Source organism: Octopus bimaculoides, chromosome 3, assembly GCF_001194135.2.
Source record: "Octopus bimaculoides isolate UCB-OBI-ISO-001 chromosome 3, ASM119413v2, whole genome shotgun sequence".
Taxonomy (NCBI): Eukaryota; Metazoa; Mollusca; class Cephalopoda; order Octopoda; family Octopodidae; genus Octopus; species Octopus bimaculoides.
The window spans coordinates 88387914-88394895 of NC_068983.1; the positions used below are offsets into that span (position 1 = coordinate 88387914).

At 33.2% G+C, this 6982-nt stretch overlaps 1 protein-coding gene across 10 annotated transcripts in view; it reads right to left on the reverse strand.

The window, feature by feature from the left end:
* The window catches only part of LOC106879385 (uncharacterized), a 175326-nt gene that overhangs the window by 49162 nt on the left and 119182 nt on the right, over positions 1-6982 (reverse strand). The gene's annotated exons all lie outside the window — the stretch shown is intronic.

Consider the following 6982-nt stretch of genomic DNA (forward strand, 5'->3'; position numbering starts at 1 on the left):
TATATATATATATAATGTAGAAGAAGATGAGAAAAAGTTATCACATCTCCTGTAAGATTTGATTACCACATCTGCTACAAAATATATACGAGTAGCTGTGTTAACCACTATACCAAAGTAGCATTACAACTTTGATCATTCACATGAAGATACTTTAAGTAGTTTGCAATCTATCAATGAGAATTTCAGTCCACACAGTATCAAAGTATGATGTTTTATATATATATATATATATATATAAAACAGAGTTTGTGTGTGTGTGTGTGTGTGCGTGTGTGTGCACATATGCTCCTTATGGATTCAGAACCTGAGTTGCCGATTTTGACGCATGAGATATCAAAAAATCCAGTAATCTTTTGGCTATCAAATAAAGTATGTTTTTTGCACAACAACTCTTTTTTACTACAAAAATAACCTCGGAAACAACGTCGGGTCACACAATTTTGATGTCTTTAGCTAAGGGAGACAACTCTCCCTGAACAATTTTTATATCTTACATAGAGCATATTGAGAAAATGTTTAAAATACATGGAGTTTTACCAAGGAATGAAACTTCAAAGATATACCACCAACTTTATTAGTTTTATCTAGTAAATAATCTTTTAATGTGAAGTATGTTTGTCTGTGTTTTGTTTAACCCAGAGTTGCCTCTGATGTAGCAGACCCATCGCATACATTTTTTTTTTCTTTTCTTCCTGAAATACTGTAAATCTGTGCCTTTCTTTTGATAAAAGGGTGTGTTTTAAGAGAGATTTGACTGCTATTCGTAGTAGCTCAAGTTACCACAGAGACACCTCTGTGTGCATGTATGTGTGTTTTGTTGTGGTGAAAAAAACACTTTTTCTCAGAACATTTTTTGCACAATAATTTTTAAAGAAATCTGAACATCTTTCTTACTGCTAACTTCAAATTACAATTGTTAATTGTTAGAAGTCAAGTAGACAGAGATGTACATATAGTGTTATGGTATAAACTGGAAGTTCAATACAAAGTTTTGAACTCATTATCTTGCGGTTAGTAATCCATTACCTTAAATTTGAAGCCATTAAGTCTTCAAATATTATTTTACTGATGGGGTATTGCCTTCAAAAATTTAATTGATCATACTGACTTTAGTAAATATTTCAATCTGGTATTTATCTTATAGATCTCTGCTTGATGAACTTTGAGACATAGTGGGACACAATACTCGATTTAACAACAAATGTAAACACACACACATATTAAGTGCAAGAATGACTGTGTGGTTGAGAAGTTTGCTTCCCAACCACATAGTTCCACAGTGTTTTCTATTATAGCCTTAGATCAACCACAGACTTGTGACTGAATTTGGTAGACAGAAACTGCAGTGTTGTTCATTAGAGAATGACCAAAAAACATGCTTATAAAGAAGAGTTGTTTGCTTCATAACCCTTGTGTGCCGATTCTACCCATGAGAAAGGAACAAGTAATACAATGTGGCTGTGGGTCATAACACCCAGGCAACACCAGGGTGCATTGCTAGTACATATATATATATATATATAAATATATATACCAAGCATTCTCAATGAGGGCAAAAATTTAGCTGAGTAGAGGGATAATTTGTGACAAACAAATGGATATATATTTTCTAAAAACTTTATATAAATGTAAGCTTTCATAAGTAATTATATTTTATGATGGCAGGTTAAAAACTGGCCATGTATTCATACACTTACATATGACTAATGTAATGAAATGAAATTTGAGGAAAATAGTACCATAGGGGAATATTATAAATAATAAGGGTATGACACTTACCTAAAGAGTATTTTTTAAAAAATTCCTCCTGCATATGGAGGAACATAAAACAACAAGGTAATCTCCAAGCATCAGTATCTTTATCTTTAAAGGAATTTTAAGTTGCCTTTTTTTTCCTTTTTCTTTTTTTTATGAAATTGAAAGTAGCAGACTGTATTATTTAGGTCATTTACAATTAGTTGAGATATTTTGGATCTTTTCTGTTTGGCTTTCACTTTTCAATTCCTTTCTGATTCCAATTGATTTCCATTTCTTTCAATTACAATTGATTTCAAATTTGGTGTAGTGATGTAGTTTTGTATGCTAATTATGGAAATGAAATTTATTCTGGCCATAAATTAATAAACAAAAAGTTAATAGCTTTTAAACTTTGCAAATGTAATTTTAGCCAATCGAAAGCTAGTGGCATATTGGTGTCTGTTCCCATAGCAACAAACCATCAGTTGCTGTTCTAATAATCTGCTTTCCATCCACGTGAAATTTGCCATCTACATTTTTTTGAGAAACGGATGGATATTTTCAGTTGTTTTCCTGTTTTTACTCATCTGTTACTATCCTGATAATCTGTGTATTTCTGAGAAACAAATAGATATTTTTGGTTGTGTTTTCTTGAATGTTTTGAACCAAAATAGAAGTATGACCACAGCCAACTCATGCAATATTTCATATATGATGGAGAAATTAAAAACTGACAACAATGCTGCTTCTTACTTGCAAGAAAAGGGTGTTATCCCTTAAAGGAAATTATGCACACAAAAAGTATGAAGAAAAAGATTCTTGGTGGGAACATTTACAGGCAGTGCTTCCAAAATGGAAGATACATGGTTGGAAGGTGCCACCCTTCCTCTTAGTACTGTGTTTCCTTTACTCAAGAAATTGACTTCAGTCCAGTTTTATGGAGATGAGCCATTGCACAGCTGTTGATAACAACAGCTATGTTAATGAAATATCTGCAAAGGACCTGCTCTGCAATCCAATTCAGATTGGCGGTCCTGAGAAGATTGTTGATATAAACAAAACAGTCTTCTCAAGATGTAATTACAACCAAGGAAGGGTCCTACCTGTGCAGAGTGTATTTGGAGAAATGTACCGTGAGACCAGACATGTTTTTCTTTATGCAGTGCCATGTCAGAATCGTGACACACTGGAGAAATGCCTACTCTCACATTCCTGAAATGGATGGTTATAATTTTCGATATACAACAGTGAACTACAGTGTTGAGTTTATTAACTCAAAAAAAGGTACCCACCTGCAACAAATGGAAAGCACGTGGACCTCTGTAAAATGAAGTAATAAACGACACTGTGACACTTACCATTCTATGGTTGACTCATATCTCTGTGAGTTTTTGTGGTGCAGGAGTTACAAAAATTGTAATTTGATAAACTCCTAGAGTGCATTGCAAAATTTTGCTTTTGAATTATCACCACAAAATATGTATTGTTTACATAAACTGAACTACAGTTTGTTTTTAGTAATTTAACATTCAATTTGCTTGTTTCTTTTTGTAAATTTCAGCAAAGAAAAAAATTTCATTGAGAATCTTTCCTTTTTCTTGCTATTTACTTGCCTGTTCCAACAGTTCACATTATTTATTCATTAAAATTTATTAAAAATTTCATCGTTGAATGTTTTGTCATTGTAATGTTGTCATCATGCACAAAATGCCAGCTTCCAAATCCTGTTTTCTGATTGTTACCCAAAACTTTAAGCCCCTGTAGCATTTTTAAAAACAAAATTTCTGGAACAAGTGAATAACATCAGAATCAGCATGAAAGATTGCATTAATTTGAAATTTTTCCCTTAACTTTAAAATTTCAACAAGTGAAAGCCAAACAGAAAAGATCTGATATTTTTTATAATTAGTTGCAAATACCATAATTAGGAGTAAAGATAGGATACTTGGAGATTACCAGTAATAATAACAGTTAGCTGCCAGATCGATTGGTGCATGCCACTCTTTGAACAGTAATTGTTATGAACATGTGTTGCTTAATTGTTATTATACTGATAGTGATATTCTGAAATTAAATGCCTTGGATTGTGATAATATTAAGAACTAATAGCATAACTTAAGTTGAAGTATAGTGATACAAATTTTAAGAGTGAACAAAGTATTGTTTTTTCTATATTTTCATACCTTTGCTTCATTAATCATGGCTTCCAAAAGAAAGTGTAGTTAGTAACGGGAGGGATATTTATCTTATAGTTTTATAGAAAGCCCACTTAATTGAAAATAGCCTATGCATCTTATACACAACAACTCATTTTCTAATGAGGTTATGAAGCCATCAAAACTTTTATCGTATTTAAAAAGAAAAACATCCTGATAAAATAACCAAATTGTATTTTGGAAATTTGAAGAAAAATTTTAACAAGCAAAATATCACACCTTTTCTTTAAAAAATAGAAGCTAATGAAAATGGATTGATTGTATCTTACGAAATTACACAAATAAATACAAGAAACTGGAAGTGCACAATCAATTGCTGAAAATGTTATACAGCCTGCCTTTCAAATTCTTATGAAAACTGTGTTGCATTGAGTCAGTAAATGTTTTAAAACATTTTCACCGAGTAATGATTCAATTCAGAGAATTGATGGAATATAATCTGATGTAAAAAAACCAACTAATTAAAAAATTAAATTCTCAATTCAAATTGACAAATCTACAGTTAGTAATAATAGAGCTATTCTTATGGAATACATCTGATTCATAGAGGAAGACTACAAACTGTATGAAGAGATGTACATAAAACATTTGGAAACAGAAACTACTGGATTATCCATTTTGGAGGCTACAAAGTTTTTGACAAAAAACAAATATTCTTTGAAAACAAGACAGCCTATGCATCAGATGGTTCTCCATCCATGGTAGGTAAGCATAAGGGATTTATTGTATGTCTTTTGATTCTTACAATGTATTGTGTTGAAAACCATCATCATTAGTTGCTAAAAAATTTAGTATTGATCTTAATGAGTCATTAACATTAATCATTAAAACAGTTAATAAAAGTAGATTTCACAGCAAATATAGCCAACTTTTTCAAAGTTTTGCATTGACAACAGAGAGCAGAACATGAGGCTTATTCTGCACACGGAAGTCTGCACAAGGAGACTGCTGGCCAGATTTTTAAACCTATTTTGATACAATAGTTAAGACTTGCAGAGGAAATGAGGAACCACAAATGTGACATCCACTTTTCTGCATGGATTTTTCGAAAGCTCAATTAAATTTCACTCCAGCTTCAAGGAAAATTATGCATGTTGTTAGGCTACAAATATGTTCTAAATGCCTTTACTGAAAATTTTTTTTTTTTTTTTTTTTTCAAATAAATATATGAAAAAACATTTTAACAGCATACTTGAGTTAAGAGAAATAATTGGACATCCCTATAATCAAACTAATAAAAAATACATAGAATATTAAAACTGGAAGAAGTAAATAGCTGATTTTCAGGTTTATTTTCATTTGGAGTTCTGCTTGGGCGATGGATCATTTTGGCTGTGATATAGAATCCATCAGTGAAAATATCCAAGAACTTATTGAACTAAAACGCAATGATGAATGCAAATACAAATTTGAAACAGGTGGAATAACTGGATTATGCTGTCAAATATAGCAAAACAGCTACATCCAAACATGGTCTGAAATGGTTAGCATACTGATGTGTTTTTCAACTTTGTATTTTATAGAATGTGGATTTAGTGTAGCAGCTATAGTAGAAGTCACGTACCCAAGGTGCCAAGCAATGAGACTGAACCCAGAACTATGTGGTTGGTAAGCAAGCTACTTATTAAACAGCCACTCCTCTGTGTGTGTGTGTATATATATATATATATATATATATATATATATATATATATATATATATATATATATACACATATATATATTGTTACACAAATTTTGGGTAAAACCTCCACTTTTACCCGCTCCCATTGATTGCACCTAGTATAGCACTAGCGTAGCAATAATTGGGTACCCTCCCAGCAGTATACTGGATAGATACTATCCCTTAGTGGGTTGTACCCCCAACCCCTAACTCTCTCACGCTATATATATATATATATACATACACACACACACACATATATATTGAACCACAAAAGAAATGTCACACACATACTAAACAAAAACCGGTTTATTAACAGACTGTCATAGCATTGATTAAAGTGTGCTATTTAAGAAACTGTTCTTTCCTAATGATAAAACATCATTTCCTGAAACACGTTTGACATCACATGGTGTCACATGATGATGGAGTGTCCTGAACTCAAAGAGATGAACTTAATATCTTGTTTCATCACCATTAGCATTGATTACCACCAGGTATCTTCTGTACATTGAATGCGTCAAGCAATTGATGAAGGCCATGGGGACAGTAGCCCACACTCTGTTAAAACTTGCAGTGAGTTGTGCCACAGTTATTGGCCTTGGACAGGTGTCATTTAGCCTTCTTTGGATTTCATCCTACAGGTGCTTTGTGGGGTTCAAGTCTGGACATAGGCCAGGCCATGGTAGTGTCTGGATATTGTCATGTTGGAACACGTGACTGCGATGACAAGCAAAGTATGGTACAATTTAAGGCCTCAACACTTGACTGATGTAGCAAGCAGTGGTTACTTCATTGCCCCAACTTTGGCTGATGTTTTGGAAGATCACCAGTCCAAGTTTCTGGTAGAGTACAATTCTGCCATCAGCATGATATTCACCCCTTCTTCTTCAAACCCTAGCTCTGCCATGTGCCTCAGAAATGCAATAGCAACTTTCATCAGAGAAGACTACAGTCTGTCACTGCTGATATTGCCAGCTCTGACGTTTTTGACCCCACTGCAGACATGCCCATCAATGACAATCTGTGAGGATGGAGCCCCTAGCCAGACATCAACAAGACAGATTGAAAGATCTCAGCTGGTGGCAAACTGTCTCTGCACAAAGGGGTTTGTGGTGAGTCCCAATAAGTGAGCAAGTTCGAACCCTACATGCGACACTTGTGTTTTCAAAAGAGAGTAGTGTTGTGGGTCAGTGACATCCTCCTGATGTCAAATTACCTAGAAATGTGATAAAATCCATATAATCTCAATATCATGTGTGAAACAAATAATCTTTTACAGTGCAATGTTTCTTTTGTAATTCATTATATACATACATACATTCATACATATCAAGTATTACCTCTAAATTTTACTTTACCT